This window comes from Gossypium hirsutum, chromosome D04 (assembly GCF_007990345.1).
Source record: "Gossypium hirsutum isolate 1008001.06 chromosome D04, Gossypium_hirsutum_v2.1, whole genome shotgun sequence".
NCBI classification, from domain to species: Eukaryota; Viridiplantae; Streptophyta; class Magnoliopsida; order Malvales; family Malvaceae; genus Gossypium; species Gossypium hirsutum.
The window spans coordinates 17882235-17904123 of record NC_053440.1 but is presented as its reverse complement, the minus strand read 5'-3'; positions in this window follow the sequence as shown (position 1 = coordinate 17904123).

Genomic DNA, 21889 nt, shown 5'->3' with positions numbered 1-21889 from the left:
ACATTTTTCAAGCAATCACGAGCTAAGAGCTCAAAGGATCGACATCAGAGTCATGCTCTCGTTTTCCTCAAACATTAATTTATATGCCTCTTCCCACAATGCTCACAATTCGGGATGCTTACATTCCTCTCCGAATCCTCAACATTGCCAATGGGCACTGACAATTGTTTAACCCGATATACCTCTAATTTGACATTCGATGAGCTGATCTCTAAGAACTTCGAGACTCCCTAATTTAACATGATCTAATTTAATCAATACATGATTTAATCACAACCATTTTAATTCACATTCACATGTTTTGTATACCAAAAGCATACACAATCACAATTGGCAATTCAATTTGAATGCTAGTTCAATTGACAATTAATATAGCTATGTCATGCCATTCTTCTAAATAACAAGAACACATTCATTTTTCATTTCAATTCATATTACCCATTCATTTTGTTATCTCATTTCATTTTCAAATTTATTGATTCATCTCATTTCCATATCGGCCTTCAGGGCTTGTATAAACCAGTTCGCATGGTCTTTCACATGATGTCATTTTCCATATTCCAAATATTTACAAATCACATTATTTTAATCTACATTTCATTTCAATTATCTTATAACCAATTCATGTTTTATAAACCCTATTAACTAGACACGAATTCAAGACGGATACATCGATCTATTACTCTGTCATCCCGGGTTGGATGGGAATAATGACTACTAGAACATGTACATTCTACCACCTCGGGTTGCCCAACAACAATGGTTTTCACTGTCTTTCAGTACTATTCATTCTACCAACCCTAGTTGCCTAAGAATGATGGCTTATAATCATTATACCTAACCCTATGCCATGCCAACTATATCTGACTCTGCCCAAACAACTAATAGGGTAATCAATGTTTCAATTACATATTATAAACCAATTTACATATCATGATCTCATACCATTTTCATCATTATTTCGTATCACATATCACATATAGCAACTCATATCATGCTCGTTTCTACTATATTCAAAACAATTCCATTCTTGACATCTAATATTGTCAAACATAATTCGATTCATAAGACAGGTAATAATCTTTCCTCAATAGCTAATAATCAACAATCATATATATATTGAACTCAAAATATAAAAGTATAAACCAAAATTTTCACTCGTCTATGACTCTCGTCTTTCCCTTCTCTTGAGATGACTCGGTGATGTTTTTAGCTATGTTCGATAATGCAATTATAAAACAATGTTAGCTCACATCCCAACCACATTAAAATACATAGCCAATATATTTTGCATTTTATTCAATTTAGTCATTATACTCGTGATACACATATTTTCCAAATTTAACATCAGATTAAAAAGGGACGCTATACTTTGTACCCATAACATAATTCCATAATAGTTTTCAATTTATTCAATTTAGTCCATGATGCCACAAAGTTATCTAACAAGCTTAACTTAATTTACAACATAGTCATTGACATAATCTAAGTTTATTATCTAATAATCTCTTTAGTTTCAAGCAAAAATCATCAATTTCTCTGTATTGAAAACTTGTTAAACATCTAAAAATTGAAAAATTGATACATGGGCTAGCTGAATAAAGCTCTCATGATAATAAATCTATAAAAATTCAAAGAAAAAGGCTTGGTTACCTTAAGTAAATCAATGACCGAATGTTAAAGAACAAGCAAAGTTTTCCCTTTTTTTTCAAAGCTTGGATGGCTTGAAAGAACAAAGAAAGATGATGTCTTTCTTACATTCCACTTAGTTTTGTATATATAGTATAATTAATAACTTAATTAGTTTAATTATGTTTAATTCATTTATTAATGCATTTTTATACTTAATTTAATTATGAATCAATCTAATGGAATTCATCATCATCTTTCACTAATAATATACTTTTCCAAAATAACAATTCTACTGATTTCTATTAAGGGTAAACTACTAAAATAGTTACTTTTGTTTGCCTTAGATTACATTTTAGTCACTTATGTTTGAAATGTTATGTTTTAGCCACTTTTGTTATTATTTTGTTACAAAGTGGTCACTCTACCGTTAATCTCCGTTACCTCCTTAACGAAAGTCGTACGCGGCAGTCCAAATAAAATTCATTTGGGCTGCGACATGGGACATCCAAGTTGGTATTTAAAACCCATTTGGACTACCACGTAGGACCACCATTAGGGAGGTAAAGAAGCTTAATGGTAGAGTGAAAACTTCATAACAAAACGATAACGTAAGTGACCAAAATGCAACATTTCAAACATAAGTGACTAAAATGTAATCCGAGGCTAACAAAAGTGACTATTTTTGTAGTTTACCCTTTCTATTAAAGAAGAGAGAATTTTTGTTTTCACCCCAAAAATAAAAGAAAACTTTTTCTAGTTGTGTATTTTGATTCAATTGGTTTGAGCCCGCACTCGAAACAGTTTGTGGTATGAGAATAGCGGAGAAGACCGTTTGGTTGAAAGCCGAAAAATGTCAAGGATCCGCTTATCCAAAAACATAGGTATGATTTCGGTTCAAGGTTTATTGCTATAAATATCACAAACCGAGGTAGTTTTCAAAATTTTAAATTTTCGTTGTGCAAGAAAACATTTTTCAAGCCAGATTTTTTTCGAACAATTGGTATTAGATCTAGGTTGTGCTATGTTTATAGTGTAAACCAAGACCGAATCCCTCTATTCATTTTGTTTGATTGATATTTGATAAGATGTGATATTCTTGTAATTATTCGCATGTTTAGGGGAATATATGAGAATGAATGTGATATTATATATTTGTTATATAATTGTTATTTTTTTCCAAGTTTGTGGTTCTTAGGAAATAGACCGTGGACTACCATCTCCATGTATGATTATTGTTTTCAGAATTCTTGTGAGCCGAAAATGGACATAGGACTTAAATGTAATTTTTCCCAAAAGGAGTCCATGACAAGGAGAAAATGGAGCGATGGCAGTTGAAGACACAAAGAATGTCTTGTGGTGAAAAGCTATGTAATTTTTTTTGCTGTTCATTTATTTTCTAGAAATAGAACCATGGAAATATTGGTTGACAATTTTATTTTAGTTACCTATCTCATTATATATCTGTTTAGTAATTGTTAAAGATATAATTGTGATATATATATGTATGAGATGATCCACAGTTGACCGATTAAAGATAAGAAGTGTGGTACTGAGAAAAAACATGTGTTGTATTATTACATTCACTTCTTTAGGTTATTCGATTGTTGTGAGAAGTGTGGTAATGGAAGGTGCATGTCTAGGATTGGCTTTGACAAGGAAATTTTTGGTTTTTAAGTGATCAAATATGACTCACCTCCCTTTCCTAGGACTCTACCTAGTGTACGATTCACATTCACTTCTTTGGTTTTTCCCTTAAAAGAGAAATTGTGGAGAATGAAAATTGTTGATTTTATGAATAAATGAATGCGAATATTATAAAATTGCCATAGCATATCATGTATTTATGAGATAAGCATGTCATATAATTTAGGAAAGAATGTCACATGCACTTGTAATGCATATATTAATAATTCATGATTAAAACTGAAAATAAAAAACCTTGCATGTTTTTAAAATATTAAGTGGGAGAAGGTCCCTAAACAAGACATACGACCTCAATCAATGGTATTTTATGATGATATGAAATGGACTTGCCCCAAGGTAGATGTTATGTGGATTTCATTGAGAAGATTTCCTAAAAGTAAGCAGAATTTTCTTATGATCATATGATAGTTGGACCGGCCTCTGTGGTAGGTATTATCATGCAATACATTAAAAAAAATTGTCTTCAATGAGGAAAACTAGTCATAACATGATATTTGGTGAGATTGTCCCAAGATGAATCATTTGTAGTGCATGATGCGATAGGTGTTAATTGATGGTTATACACTCAAGATCATCTAGTTAAGTAACTCCCTAAGGAGTTATGCTTAGGTTAGAATGATGACCAAACGTTACACAATTATTAGTACATGTGAATGCCTAAAGAATTAGGTTCATGTAATAATTGGATGGAAATTCATATTCTTACTAGTTGATCATGATCACCCCAAGGTGGCTTGATTCGATTGGTGTAGGAATTATCGTTGCAACGACTTACAAATGTTTTCAAGGTTAAATGTAAGATACATGCATCATCTTAATGCATATTGTAATGTTGCAAAATGTTTTCAAACATTTGCTTAATACAAAGATATTAATATATGAATGTTTTATTTTCAATTCGAAAATTCCATAAACTCCCTTATTGAACATACTCACTGAAAAAACTGAACGAAAATAACTATAAGGAATGGAAAAAAAATCTAGTAATTGTTCTGAGCTATAAGAAACTTAAAATAATTCTTGATAATAAGTGTCCATCAGCCACTCAAGATGAGGCTAGAAAACGCTGGGAGGAGTCTAATGAGATAGCTCGTTGCTATATGCTGCCAAGCATAACTAGCACTGTAACACCCCTTAGTTGGTCAGGAAAACATGGCATATAACATTCAGCTAGAAAGGTTGGCCAATGGACTGGGGCGTTATTGGTGAATTCAAACCTTTCGATTTAACTTAGAATTTTAGAAAAACTGTTATGAAGATTTCCCTTTTTGTTAAAAACTATTATTTTTCTTTCATTTGTAACACATTTTTAAAGAAAATAATAGGAATTATAAAAGAAAAATCTATTATCCATACACTACCCAACTATGGCGTATACATATAAAGGATGATCTCATAAACATCAAATTACTAAAATTTGGCAAGTACTTTTAGAGTAAAGGGCAATTTTCTTTTTAAAACAAAAGTAGTGCAAAAGACATAGGAAATTACATAAATTTATTACAAAACAGATCTATACACAACCTGCCGAAATAGTCATGCATGATACAAAAATAAACAAGTGGCTTACTCATAATTACAACTCTGGCCTAGTCCCTTTCAATGATTCCTCTTCTACTATCAATATGCCTGAGGAGGGAAAAGTAACGAAGTAAGTTCAACAGAACTTAGCGAGTTCCAAAAATAAACACAAATAATTTACAGGAATATCATTAATCAATAGGCACCGTTACCCATAAGAAAATCAAACTTTTTCGTGAAACTTTGTCACACAGACACAATACGTTAAAATGTCATTCACAGTACCCAGGCAAACATAGTCCACCAACTTAAACACAGTACATAGGCGGTCACTTTTCACCAACATAAACATATCTCCCACAACCATGCATGTTTACAAAAAACCCATCATTGTGTTAGCCTCGGACCCATGTTTTAGAAATCAAAATCACATATTAGTCATATTCATATTCATATTCCACCCATAACTCATATCATCTATGTTAGTTGAACACGTGTTCTCCCGCAAGGTTGGGCCGTGATTTGCCAGTCTGGTTTGCAATATAACTGCCCTACTAGAGGCATTATAAGTAGATCTCTTCTCTATATTTTCACATATCACAGATTATCTAGTATTGGGCTTGTGCTACAATGAGGGTATTTTAGCATCAACATTGACCATACTCACGTATACAACACTGGTTCGTTACACACACGTCCAGTCACAATACACCAAAGTCATTTACATAAGAGACACTTACCGTACACTACCCACATAACATGGGGGTTTCATAACTCAAAGAAAGTAAGAAAGAACTTACCAGTAACTCCAGAACAAAATCTACTCTATTGGTCATTTGCCTCGATTGCTCAGACCTTCACTAAGTTCTTGGGCTAAAGAAGAAATAATTATAACAATCAAATTATTTATCTACTAAAATTTAACATACATGCATGAATTGATTGCATATAAATCATAATCATAAAGTCTCATTCCGTACAAATCAATTCTAAAAATCTATGTATGCACTACTGAAAAAACACAAATCCCTTCAATAACAACCTAAGGGTTTTCCAGAAATTACCAGTAAGCTGGTACTTAATAATGGCGTCTTGACTAGCTACTGGAAACCTTCCTCGTCTTCTCTAATGAGGATACCTCAAAAATTTCTCAGAGACTTAGAGAAGAACATAGGGAAAAAAAGATGGAATATGCCAGCTATCGACATCCTTATATAGTACAAATAGTGGGGACAAAGCTTAGTGGGAAGATAAAAAAATCCCACTATCGCCATTAAAACCTGAGAATAAACTTGCCTACCAATTTGAAATCTAATCATCTACAGTACCCTAGTTCAATTTCAACTAGGTCTCAACTAAACTCTGGTGATAACCATCGAACCATAGTTTTCACGATAAAACGCGAAAAACAAGTCTATCAATTCGTGAACTAACAAGTTCACCCAAAGTATCTGGGGCTGGTAGATTGTCTCATAGAAGAGTGTACCAAACCTTGGAGTTCATCAAACCCTAGAGTTCGCCAAATGGAAAATTCCAGTGAGTCATTCTGCTTTTAGGTGTACCGTTGAATCCACGCAATACACCACCCATCATTTAATGGATAATTCACCAATCTATAATTCACCAATCTATCACTTTTTCTATCGTTGGCTTAACAGACTATACACCAAGTAGTATATCAATATAGTCTATGCCGGGCGGGTTGCTACAAGCCCATATATCAACAACTAGAGAGCTGTAAGACTGCCAAAGTAGTTTTAGATAAGCTAGAAGACATGTATGAAGGCCAAGCTGCCTTGGCTCAACAGCCTGATATGACTAGCTTGATGAATGCCTAACAAAAGCCCAACACACTGGTCAAAGAACATATGATTTCTCTTGTGGGATACTTTGCCGAGATCGCGGACAATGAGGCCAATTTAAACCATAACACTCAAATTGAGATGATGTTCAAGATCTTGTCCAAAGATTTTACTAGCTTTCGTGCCGCATATAACCATGGCAACAAAAAATTTACGCTTACACAACTCATGAAGGAGTTACAATCCTATGAGTTGATGTTGAATGGCGATCAATCGATCCAAAGAGTAGAAGTAAAGATAGCTGTCGTTACTACTTCAAAAGGGAAGGGAAAGTGTGCTAGGAAGGGGAAGACTAAGGTCTCTAGGCTACCACATGTAGAAAGGAAGAGAACCATGAAGCCTAAAGACTTATCTAAGTTTAAATACTTCTTTTGCAACAAGAAATGACACTTTAAGGCAAGCTATAAAGAGTGGAAGGAATATCTGGCTACCAAAAGCAAAGGTAATGAACTCTTGATGACAGAAGCTTGTTTAGTGGATGATTCAATAGACCACTGGGTCATTGATTTAGAAACCATTAATCATGTTTGTGTTTCTCAACAAGGGTTCGAGGAGACGAAAGATTTTAGAGATAAGAATCTATCATTGTGGACCGAAAATAGGACAACTGTGGCAGCTAAAGTAGTTTGAGATGTACATCTTTATTTTGATAATTTTAGGAAGATTATTTTCAGAGATGTTTTTTATGTATCAAGTTTCAAAAGAAACTTAATTTTTGTTGCATTTTATATAAATATGGCTTGACCGTGACTTTTAATAATGGAATTGCAATATTTAGAAATCACAATCTTACCTGTAATAGATGGATGTCAAATAATCTCTATGTTATGAATCCAAATATGTACACATTGCTTGAGACTGAAATATCAAATAAAAGATTTAAAATGTAACAACCCGTTTTTAGTGATATCAGAATAGTGGTTTTAGGACCACAATTTTGATGAGTAAATTTTTATTTTATTACTATTTTAATGTCTATGGGAATATATTAAGGTCGTGTTAAAATTTTGTTAAGATATTTTGATGTTTACATAGTTAATTAAGTAAAAAGGACTAAATTGTAAATGATGAAAAAGTTGAGTTCTATTAGTTACTTGGTTCAAATAGCTATGAGACTTTAAACTAAAGGACTTGAATGGTAAATGGACCATTTAATGAATTAGTGGATGTGCATGGTTGGTTTTATTGAAATGTTAATGATTTTAAAAGGTTAATTTAGCAATTTGGTAATTAAAAAGAAAATTAAATAAGAAAAGATGAATCAGATGTTGTCATCTTCATCTTTTTTTTTTACTTTGAAACCTAAAAAACCATTAAAGAGCTTGGAGCATTCGGTTATGGATAAATCCTTGCATGGTGAGTTTTCAAGCCCAGTTTTTAATGACTTTTATGTTTTTGAGATCGTTTTAGCTTAATTTAGCTAGCCCGGGGTTAATTTGTAAAACTGTTAAAGGTTGAGGGTTATGCCATAAATGTTCTTGATTTTTTTTTGATTTTAAATGGTATATTATGAATCTTTATTAAAAAAATAAACAAGTTTTGTTGAGTGATTTTTGTTGAATTTTGGAATTAGGGACTAAATTGTTAATGGTATAAATTCTAGGGTTTTATTATGAAATGATGATAAATATGACTTGTTTCAAGGTTTCTTGTATGTTTTATTAACATGGATTTAGATTTAAATGGTTAGATTTTAAGTTATAAGCTTAAGTACTAAATTGTGAAAAAGTTAAAATTTTAGGGGCAAAATAGTAATTTTGCATAAATATGAAATGTGGATTAAATTTAATACTAGAAGTATTAAATTGATTGAAATTATCTATTTAGATCAAGAGAAACCACGTACGGACCTAGATCGAGGCAAAGCAAATGCTTTGGATTAGCTCGATTAACTTCTACGCCCTAATCATCAAGGTAAGTTCGTATGAACGATTATCATATTCATTTTATTTAATTGAATGATACTATGTTATTTATAATAGAATTAATTGATACATAAACCTATCAATACTATAAAGAAATAACGAATATCTATCCCGATTGAACCTTAGGAATTCTTAGGATACGAATGAATGTCATTAGAAATTTCATGTTTTGGGTGCTGGTCGTGAATGTCCTATCAATGACTAAGGTCCTGCATTTGTTGCGGATTCTCTACGGCTCATGTGATCAATATCGTATAACTTACATTCTGACCCACAGCTCGTGTGAGCAAACCCATTTCACAGCTCGTGTGAGCAATGATGTAAAGGAAAGGTTACGGTTATACGTAAATGTACACTTTGTGTGAGCTTTCTCGAGTATCTGATGAAATTCTAGCAGGTAAGAAAAGGGATTGAAAGGGTAAGTATTCAAATGGAATCAAACGTGATCTTATGTAAAGAATGCATGAACTAATTGATGTATTTCATATGGAAAATGACTTATATTATGGATGGCTCATTTGATTTATGTGCAAGTGTGCTAACTTGTGTATTGGTGGTGATGTATAGGCTTATGACAAGCTTATGGTTTGAACTTATGCTTTATATTATGCAAATGAAATGGCAAGTTATGTGTAACACCCCGAACCCGAAACCGACACCGGAGTCGGACACGAGGTGTTAACTGACTTTAACCCCTTATAAAATTTATTTTCTAGACACTGCCCAATCTGTGTACCAGTCGTTTTAAAAATCATATCTTGAGTTTCGTAACTCGAAAATCAGTTTCGTGATTTTTCCCAGAAACTAGACTCATGTGCCCATCTATGTATTTTTTTCTAGAATTTTTGGTCGGGCCAATTAGTACAGTTTATTAGTCAAAGTCTCCCATGTTGCAGGGGTCGACTACACTGACCTTTGCCCATTACGACTTGGATATCTCCCTACACGGGGCTTCAATACTGATGCCGTTTGTTTCTATGAAAACTAGACTCAGAGAGGAATCTGTACATATATGGTACAACCCCTAATTATCTCTGGTTAATTTATAATGAATTTCCAAAGTCGGAGCAGGAAATCCAGAAACCGTTCTGGCCCTGTCCCACAAAAATCTGATTATCTCTTAATATACTGCCCATATGATCTTTTCGTTACTTCCTCATGAAAACAGACTCATCGAGCTTCGATTACATAATTTATTCATCAATTAATTCCACTCCTACTATTTTTAGTGATTTTTCAATCTCATGACACTGCTGCTGCCAGCATCTGTTACGAAAGTAACTAGGTCCATTTCATGCCTACCCTTGATCCAACTCAATCGAATATTCGTGCCATTTTCGCATGGCTTAAAGTTTACATGCCAAAGTTCAAACACAACGCAATAGCTTATACATGCCAAAATGTTCTTCTAAGCCAACTAAGAAGAAAGTACCAAAACTTGCTATCCGGTGTGATGACTTCGATGACGGCCTGACCCCGCAAAAATAGATGAGTCCAAGCAACCTATAATGGGTGACAAGGAAACACCGAGTGAGTTTATAACTCAGTACATCTTACCTCTTTTCATTCAACAATTTCATCATCACATACGTACATGCATATATATATATATGTATATTTATTCATTCCATTCAGCATCAATACATAAACATTATGACCATTTGAAATGATACCAACTACATGCTTAATGACTTACTTTATGTTGGGTAAAATAATTCCGAGTCGGCTACTCGATGACCTTCGATTTCCCCTTGTTGGACGCCTCTCCTTTAGGTTCTTGAGCTTAAATAAACAAATCAACTAGTTTAATTACCTTGCTAGTTATTTATAAAAATACACATATCATCCCAACTCGACACAAGAGTCAAATTCATCACTCAAACATTCACACCAATCTATTTGAATATTTTGGCCGAAACCCTCAATTGGCTATCATAGCCTTAATATTTCAATATAAACATGTATACATCAAAGGCAATTTTAAACACTTAACCCTTATACTCAATAATGAAACCAAACCGTATACCTAATTATTAAACACATCACTTCCAAATGCATGTATTAACTAACATATATCCAATCCACATGCCAAGTTACCATGAATAAATTAAACTTATATATATATATATATAACCTTTCATACCCTTGTATCTAATGTCATAAGAATAGCCGAATGTCCAAATTAACCAAGCTTAAAGATTTAACCTTCAACACTTTAATATTCCACAACCTATTCTTCAAGGCTTCAAATATAAAGTGATTAACATTTATACTCTTATGCCGAATTAGCTAACACTTTTAATCCATAGCCGAATGTCATTAAACCTAAACCACCATGAAAATTTTACTTATCACCTCATACCTTATTATCAAATTGAACTAATTATGCTTATAAAAATGATATCAAACCGAAACCTTTTGATAATTAAGCCTCTAATTATTTATTTCAATTACCCAAACGAAATTTTCTCACATTTAACACTTATTTACCAACCAATTGTTGAAGACAAACAAAATCTCATTTCCTCCCTTGACAACCACAATCGAAAGCTCAAATCAACCTACTTGGCCAAACATCAAACCTCCTAACAATCAAAACTTAAGCCATGGAATGATTAGAACTTGAACTAACCATCTTCTTTATACAAAATTTTCCAAGGGTTTCAAGGTACTTACCTCTTCTTAATCCTCATCCAAACCGAACATAAGCAAGAGAACTCTTTCTTCTTCCTTTGATTTTTCGGTCAAGAAGAGCAAAGAGGATGAAGCCTTTTTTTTTCTTCTAGTTTCGGCAAAATGGGGGAGCAAGGATGAAACAACTTTGGTTTCTCCTCCCACTCCCCTCATATTTTATTGTTCTTAACACAACATGTTGTCATAAACTTTTTATAATATGTTTTACCCATCACCATTTGCCTATCCACTTTGTCATGGCCGGCCACTACTATTTAGGGAGGGGGAATTTGACATGCAAGTCCCCTTTTTCTTCCACATGCACTAATAGGTCCTCATGCATTGACCTATCACATTTTAAAATTTTCTCATATAAGTCCTATTGACTAAATTCACATGCAATCGACTAAATCGAAGCTTGAAATTTTCACACATTCATGATTACATATTCTAGACAATAAACATCACATTCAAACCTTTCGGTGACTCGGTTTAGCGGTCCCGAAACCACTCCCCGACTAGGGTCAATTTTGGGCTGTCACAACTCTCCCTCACTTAAGAAATTTTCGTCCTCGAAAATCTTACCGGTAAATAGGTTTGGATATCGTTCTTTCATTGAGCTCTCGGGTTCCCAGGTTGCTTCCTTGATCCCGTGTTTGAGCCACAACACCTTAACCAACGGAACCCTTTTATTTCGCAACTCTTTCACTTCACGAGCTAGGATACGAATCGGTTCTTCTTCATAGCTCAAGTCAGATTGAATTTCAACTTCTGAGGGATTAATCACATGTGACGGATCGGATCTATAACGTCGAAGCATTGAAACATGGAAGACATCGTGCATCCTTTCAAGTTCAGGGGGCAAAATCAATCTATATGCAACCGGCCCCACTCGTTCGGAAATTTCGTACGGCCCAATGAATCTTGGGCTCAACTTGCCTTTACGGCCAAATCTGAGTACCTTCTTCCAAGGTGACACTTTAAGAAACACTTTATCTCCCACCTGATATTCAATGTCCTTTCGTTTTAAATCCGCATACGATTTTTGACGATCTGTGGCTACCTTCAGACTTTCGCGGATTACCTTTACTTTTTGTTCGGCATCTTTAATCAAATCAACTCCGAAAATTTTACTTTCACCAAGCTCGGTCCAAAACAATGGCGTACGGCATTTACGACCGTACAAAGCCTCATAAGGTGCAATCTTAATACTTGATTGAAAACTATTGTTGTAAGCGAATTCAATCAAAGGTAAATACCGTTCCCATGAACTACTGAACTCGAGGATGCAACATCTCAACATATCCTCAAGTATCTGAATTATCCGCTCAGATTGACCATCGGTTTGGGGGTGAAAAGCGGTGCTAAATTGCAGCTTGGTACCCAAAGCTTCTTGCAATTTCTTCCAAAATCGTGAGGTGAATCTCGGATCTCTATCCGACACGATAGAAATAGGTACTCCATGTAATCTCACAATCTGAGAGACATACAATTCGGCTAGTTTATCCAATGAAAGATCCGTACGCATGGGGATAAAGTGAGCCGACTTAGTCAGCCTATCAACAACAACCCAAATCGCATCCTTCTTACTTGCGGACAATGGCAGTCCGGACACAAAGTCCATTGTGACTCGGTCCCATTTCCACTCGGGTATCATGATCGGCTGAAGTAACCCTGAAGGCACTTGATGTTCCGCTTTCACTTGTTGACATATTAAACATCTCGAAACAAAGTCGGAGATGTCTCGTTTCATACCATGCCACCAAAACCGACGTTTCAAGTCGTTGTACATTTTCGTGCTCCCCGGGTGAATTCACATTCGGCTACAATGGGCTTCGTTCAGAATCATCGGAATGAGTTCCGAATTCCTTGGAACACACAAACGACTTCTAAACCTCAAACAACCATCATCATCAATCTGAAACTCCGATTCCTTGTTCGGAACACACTCAGCTCGTTTTGCAACCAATTCATCATCGACTTTCTGAGCTTCACGAATTTGACGAGTCAATAATGGTTTGGCTTTTAATTCAGCTACTAACACATTGTCAGGTAGAACAGACAAGTGTACATTCATCGCTCGCAAAGCAAACAGTGATTTCCGACTTAAGGCGTCCGTAACCACATTAGCCTTTCCCGGGTGGTAATCAATGACAAGCTCGTAATCTTTCAACAACTCAAGCCAACGTCTTTGTCGCAGATTCAAGTCTCGTTGAGTCATCAAATATTTGAGACTTTTGTGATCCGAAAACACATGGCACTTCTCACCAAACAAATAATGTCGCCATATTTTCAATGCAAACACAATGGCGGCTAGTTCGAGATCATGGGTCGGATAATTTCTCTCGTGTGGCTTCAATTGTCTCGACGCATAGGCCACAACTCGACCTTCTTGCATCAATACGCAACCCAACCCAAGTAGGGATGCGTCACTATAAATGACAAACTCTTTACCCGATTCGGGTTGCACCAAAATTGGAGCTTCAGTCAAATGAGTTTTCAGTTGATCGAAGCTTTTCTGACATTTCTCCGTCCATTCGAACTTAACATCCTTTTGAAGTAGCTTCGTCATTGGTGTGGCTATCATCGAGAAACCTTTGACAAATCGTCGGTAATAACCGGCGAGCCCTAGAAAGCTCCGGACTTCGGTAACATTTCTCGGAGGCTTCCAGTTAAGTATCACTGAAATTTTGCTCGGGTCAACTCGAATACCCGATGCGGATACCACATGACCCAAGAAGCTAACCTCTCTTAACCAGAACTCACACTTACTGAACTTAGCATATAACTGCTTATCCCGCAAAATTTGCAACACTAGCCTCAGATGCTCAGCATGTTCGGTCTCATCTCTTGAATAGACCAAGATGTCATCAATAAACACAACTACGAACCGATCCAAATACGGCCTGAAGATCCGATTCATCAAATCCATAAACACCGCAGGGGCATTAGTGAGCCCAAACGGCATCACTAAGAACTCGTAGTGACCGTACCTCGTTCTGAAAGCAGTTTTGGGTACGTCCGAATCTCGAATCCGCAACTGATAATAACCCGATCTCAAATCTATCTTTGAAAACACCGATGCTCCCTTTAACTGATCGAACAGATCATCAATACGCGGTAACGGATACTTATTCTTTATCGTCACTTTATTCAGTTGACGATAGTCAATGCACAACCTCATGGTTCCGTCCTTCTTTTTCACGAACAATACTGGTGCACCCCAAGGTGAGAAACTCGGTCGAGCGAAACCTCTATCCGTCAATTCTTGCAACTGAGCTTTCAACTCTTTTAACTTGGTTAGTGCCATACGATACGGAGCGATCGAAATTGGCGTAGTTCCAGGTACAAGCTCAATACCAAACTCTACCTCTCGAACAGGTGGCAAACCCGGTAACTCTTCAGGAAAAACATCCGGGTATTCACAAACCACGGGCACCGATTCGGGTTTCTTTTCTAACTCCTTGTCATCAAGTACATACGCGAGGTATGCTTCGTACCCTTTCCTTACATATTTCTGGGCCAACATTGCTGATATTACAGCTGGCAACCCCCTTAAGTCCGCAGACTCAACTCGGATTATTTCGTTATTTGCGCACCTCAAATCGATAGTCTTGCTTTTGCAATTCACAACCGCATCATGCGCGGTTAACCAATCCAAACCAAGAATAACATCAAACTCGTCGAACGGCAAAAGCATCAAATTGGCCGGAAAACAGGATTCTCGGATTATTAGAGGGCATCTCTTACACACTTTATCAACAAGTACGCATTGACCCAAAGGGTTTGATACTCGAATTACGAGCTCAGTAGACTCAACAGGTAGAGTCTTACTGGTTGCTAAGGTTTCGCATACATATGAATGAGTAGAACCAGGGTCAATCAATGCAATCACATTAGTATCAAAGAGAGTGAAGGTACCAGTGATGACGTCGGGGGAGGATGCCTCCTTTCGTGCGCGAATGGCATATGCTCTAGCAGGAGTACGGTTCTCGGCTCGATCAGCCGTATCAGAGGCCCCCTCTGACTACCACCCCTGCCTCCTAAAATTCTCGGTGGTCTACCTCTAGATGTCACTCCACTAGGTCTTGCACCTTGAATCTTATTCTTCTCATCCAGCTCCGTGCAATCTCTAATGAAGTGGTCCTTCGAACCGCATCCGTAACAGGCCCTGCTAGTAGACTTGCCCCAACATTCACCTAGGTGTCGTCTTCCACATTGGGGACATTCAGGTTTCTCGTGACGATTATTGCCTACACTAGCTACCGAAGTAGCTCGGGAGCCCATCGATGGTCTTGCCCTGATGGAAATTCCCGCAGTCGCCCTCGACTTATTAATGTCCTCCCTGAACTTCTTTACAGCTGAGAACGGAGCTTTACCCGTCGATCTTTTACGATAATCTCTAGCTTCAAATTCAGCCTTCCTCTTCTTCTTTCCAAGTTCTTCCGCCTTGCAGGCTCGTTCGACTAGTGTTACGAATTCTTTTATTTCCAAAATACCCATTAGTAGCTTTAAATCTTCATTCAATCCTTCCTCGAATCTTTTGCACATAGCAACCTCATCAGCTACACACTCCCGGGCATACCTACTGAGTCTTACGAATTCATGTTCGTATTCAGATACAGTCATACGGCCTTGCTTGAGTTCCAAGAACTCCTTACGCTTCTGATCAATGAACCGTTGGCTAATAAATTTCTTTCAGAATTCCGTTTGAAAGAAGTCCCAAGTTACTCGCTCGTTCGGGACTATGGAAATCAAGGTCCTCCACCAATAGTAGGCTGAGTCTCGTAACAAAGATACAACACATTTTAGACATTCGTCGGGTGTGCATGACAATTCATCGAACACCCGAATGGTGTTATCAAGCCAGAACTCGACCCTTTCGGCATCATCAGTTACTATGGCCTTGAACTCCTCGGCCCCACGCTTCCTAATCAAGTCTACAGGTGGCTTACTCAGCCTCACAGGATCAGCGACTGATGGCATTACAGGCTCTTGGGGTGGATTATTCAAATTTGGGAATTGTTGGACAGCCGGGTTGGTTCGGGCATATTGCGCGACCCACTCATTCATCATGGTAAAGAAGGCTTGTTTAGCCCTCTCACCTTGATTATTCGCAGATGACTGAGGTTCAACAGGCGGCGTCCCTTGTGCAGGAGCAGCCGCTACGCTCTCAACGTCATCCGCTAGGGTTCTTTCTTCACCGGGGTCCATTTACTAATCAAAACAAAAACATTTCAACCGTCAGAAGTCATCACACATTTAAACATTAACATTCGGCATGTATAGCTAGACTCATACGCGCTATGGTAGTCCTAGAACCGACTAAACCATAGCTCTGAAACCAATCAAATGTAACACCCCGAACCCGAAACCGACACCGGAGTCGGACACGAGGTGTTAACTGACTTTAACCCCTTATAAAATTTATTTTCCAGACACTGCCCAATCTGTGTACCAGTCGTTTTAAAAATCATATCTTGAGTTTCGTAACTCGAAAATCAGTTTTGTGATTTTTCCCAGAAACTAGACTCATGTGCCCATCTATGTATTTTTTTCTAGAATTTTTGGTCTGGCCAATTAGTACAGTTTATTAGTCAAAGTCTCCCATGTTGCAGGGGTCGACTACACTGACCTTTGCCCATTACGACTTGGATATCTCCCTGCACGGGGCTTCAATACTGATGCCGTTTGTTTCTATGAAAACTACACTCAGAGAGGAATCTGTACATATATGGTATGACCCCTAATTATCTCTGGTTAATTTATAATGAATTTCCAAAGTCGGAGCAGGAAATCCAGAAACCGTTCTGGCCCTGTCCCACAAAAATCTGATTATCTCTTAATATACTGCCCATATGATCTTTTCGTTACTTCCTCATGAAAACAGACTCATCGAGCTTCGATTACATAATTTATTCATCAATTAATTCCACTCCTACTATTTTTAGTGATTTTTCAATCTCATGACACTGCTGCTGCCAGCATCTGTTACGAAAGTAACTAGGTCCATTTCATGCCTACCCTTGATCCAACTCAATCGAATATTCGTGCCATTTTCGCATGGCTTAAAGTTTACATGCCAAAGTTCAAACACAACGCAATAGCTTATACATGCCAAAATGTTCTTCTAAGCCAACTAAGAAGAAAGTACCAAAACTTGCTATCCGGTGTGATGACTTCGATGACGGCCTGACCCCGCAAAAATAGATGAGTCCAAGCAACCTATAATGGGTGACAAGGAAACACCGAGTGAGTTTATAACTCAGTACATCTTACCTCTTTTCATTCAACAATTTCATCATCACATACGTACATGCATATATATATATGTATATTTATTCATTCCATTCAGCATCAATACATAAACATTATGACCATTTGAAATGATACCAACTACATGCTTAATGACTTACTTTATGTTGGGTAAAATAATTCCGAGTCGGCTACTCGATGACCTTCGATTTCCCCTTGTTGGACGCCTCTCCTTTAGGTTCTTGAGCTTAAATAAACAAATCAACTAGTTTAATTACCTTGCTAGTTATTTATAAAAATACACATATCATCCCAACTCGACACAAGAGTCAAATTCATCACTCAAACATTCACACCAATCTATTTGAATATTTTGGCCGAAACCCTCAATTGGCTATCATAGCCTTAATATTTCAATATAAACATGTATACATCAAAGGCAATTTTAAACACTTAACCCTTATACTCAATAATGAAACCAAACCGTATACCTAATTATTAAACACATCACTTCCAAATGCATGTATTAACTAACATATATCCAATCCACATGCCAAGTTACCATGAATAAATTAAACTTATATATATATAACCTTTCATACCCTTGTATCTAATGTCATAAGAATAGCCGAATGTCCAAATTAACCAAGCTTAAAGATTTAACCTTCAACACTTTAATATTCCACAACCTATTCTTCAAGGCTTCAAATATAAAGTGATTAACATTTATACTCTTATGCCGAATTAGCTAACACTTTTAATCCATAGCCGAATGTCATTAAACCTAAACCACCATGAAAATTTTACTTATCACCTCATACCTTATTATCAAATTGAACTAATTATGCTTATAAAAATGATATCAAACCGAAACCTTTTGATAATTAAGCCTCTAATTATTTATTTCAATTACCCAAACGAAATTTTCTCACATTTAACACTTATTTACCAACCAATTGTTGAAGACAAACAAAATCTCATTTCCTCCCTTGACAACCACAACCGAAAGCTCAAATCAACCTACTTGGCCAAACATCAAACCTCCTAACAATCAAAACTTAAGCCATGGAATGATTAGAACTTGAACTAACCATCTTCTTTATACAAAATTTTCCAAGGGTTTCAAGGTACTTACCTCTTCTTAATCCTCATCCAAACCGAACATAAGCAAGAGAACTCTTTCTTCTTCCTTTGATTTTTCGGTCAAGAAGAGCAAAGAGGATGAAGCCTTTTTTTTCTTCTAGTTTCGGCAAAATGGGGGAGCAAGGATGAAACAACTTTGGTTTCTCCTCCCACTCCCCTCATATTTTATTGTTCTTAACACAACATGTTGTCATAAACTTTTTATAATATGTTTTACCCATCACCATTTGCCTATCCACTTTGTCATGGCCGGCCACTACTATTTAGGGAGGGGGAATTTGACATGCAAGTCCCCTTTTTCTTCCACATGCACTAATAGGTCCTCATGCATTGACCTATCACATTTTAAAATTTTCTCATATAAGTCCTATTGACTAAATTCACATGCAATCGACTAAATCGAAGCTTGAAATTTTCACACATTCATGATTACATATTCTAGACAATAAACATCACATTCAAACCTTTCGGTGACTCGGTTTAGCGGTCCCGAAACCACTCCCCAACTAGGGTCAATTTTGGGCTGTCACATTATGTTTTATTTTATACGAGCTTACTAAGCAGTAATTGCTTACATAGTTTCTTTCCTATGTTTTATAAATTAGCGGAAGCTCAATCGATTTGGAAGCTCGTCAGAGATCTATCACACTATCTAACATAAATATCGGTAGTTTTTGAATGTTTTGGCCAAGGTTATAATGGCATGTATAGGTTGAATTGTAATGGCATTTTGTTGGATGTTTAGCTGGTGTTTGGCTTGTATAAGTTGTGGAAGTTAACTTGGTTGGTACCATTTGATGCCATGATAGATTGTGTCATTTTTGTTATCTTATGATGCATGTTTGAGTGACTTCTACAGTATACTTGGAGTGGTATGGTAATGGTCAAGTTTGTGACATGTTTTGGTAAGTATTGAACTAGGATTTGATGATTGAAACATGGTAAAATTGACATGTTTAGGTAGGAAATGTTTAATTGTTGATTGTGGTGTCTTTGAATGGCATATTGGTTAGTTGAATTAGGAATTTTAAAATGGCAATTATATGTATGTTTTGATAGGGTTTTGGTGGCTTGAAAGTGTGCACAAATGATGCAAATGTTTATGCATGAAATGGTATTAGAAATGACTTGATTTTAGGTAAATTTAGGTCCATATGGTCTGAGACACAGGTGTGTGACTCAACCGTGTGAGACACATTTGGCGACACGGTCGTGTGTCATATGTTGAATTCTTAGGTTGAAATTCAGTGAGTTACGTGGCCTAGCACACGAGCGTGTGGGGCAACTCAAAGAGTTACACAGCTTGGCACACGAGCGTGTGACACGGCCGTGTGACCTTATTTAGAGAACACGAGTGAGGACACGGGTTGGGACACGGCTGTGTGTCCCTAGTTCAAAGGTTACACGACCTGAGACACGAGCGTGTGTCTCAGGTGTGTGAGGCACACGGCCTAGCCAAACGATCGTGTGACCCTTGTTTCCAAATTTTTGTGACTTTTTCCTAGACTTTTCATATGATTTCAAATTGGTCCCAAATTGTTTCTAAGGTATTTTTAGGGCCTCAAGAGCTTGATTTAGGGACGGTATGTATGTATATGATTGGTTTATGGTTTGTTTATGTTATTGAATAAAGTTAAGTTTAAATGTTTTAATTGTATGATAATGCTCCGTAACCCTAATTCGATGAGGGATACGGGTTAGGGGTGTTACATAAAACTTCTGACTCTAATTAGGTGTACCTTTGGCATTTGAAAATTGGTCATATTAACCGAGAAAGAATCACTAGACTTGTGAAAGACGACATCTTAAGTTCTCTTAAAGAATTTGATCTTCCACAATGTGAATCTTGCTTGGAAGGTAAGATGACTAAGTGGTCTTTTAATGCAAAAGGAACAAGGGTTGAAAAACCCTTAAAACTTATGCACATTGATGTATGTGGCCCCATGAGTGTTAGTGCAAGAGGTGGTTATAAGTATTATGTAACCTTTATTGATGACTATTCCATATATATTTATGTATACATAATGCACCGCAAGAGTGAATCCTTTGATAAATTTAAAGAGTTTCATGCGGAAGTAGAGAAACAACCAGGTTTACCCATAAAGACACTTCGGTCTGATTGAGGTGGGGAATATTTATCTGATGAGTTTTTAGGGTACCTCATAGGAAAAGGGATTCTATCCCAGTTAACCGGGTACTCCAAAATAGAATGTCATGGTAGAGAGAAGAAATCGAATGTAGTTGGACATGATACATTCGATAGTAAGTTATTCGAAGCTTCCAATCTTTCTAGGGATATGCAGTACATGTTTGCTATATTTTGAATGATGTGCCATCTAAGGCAACATAGAAAACTCTATAAAAATTGTGGCATGGAAGAAAGCCATGTCTAGAACTAAGGATTTGGGGATGCCCATCCCACGTATTGGAAAAAGATGCAATGAAGTTGGACTTAGAAAAAATTGTGCATGTTTGTAGGATATTCAAAGGGAGCAAATGGTGGCTCGTTTTATAACCCAAAAGAGCAAATTGCTATAGTGTCAACTCATGCTACATTCCTTAAAGAAAGTTACATGAATGACTTTAAACCTTGGAGTAAAAAGGAACTCCAGGAAATTTTAGGAAATATACAAAACCCTACATAAACGGTTCCAGAATTAACTCCTAATAGTAGACTTGTAAATGATGAACAACATAGGGTGCTTCATCGCAGTGGGATGTTCTCTTATAGGCTTGAGTTCTTCCAATCTAGCATAAGTGTTTTTAACACTAAGTCTATCAAACACGAAGATGATAACCCACTCACATATGATAAAGTGATGCAGAGTACTAATTCTAAGCTCTGAGAAATAACTATGAAAGCTGATATGGACTCTATGTATTCCAACGCAGTGTGGGAACTCGTAGGCTTACTGAAGAGATGAAACCCATAGGGTGTAAGTGGATCTACAAGAGAAAAATAAATGCAGATGGAAAAGTGGAAACTTATAAGGCCAGACTTGTAGTAAAAGGTTATACTAAAAAAGAAGGTATTGATTACGAAGCAACCTTCTCTCCAGTTGTCATGCTCAAATCAATCCGCATATTGTTATCCATTGCGGTGGCTCTCGACTATGAGATTTAGCAAATGGATGTCAAGACATCATTTTTGAACAACTATCTTGAAGATATCAT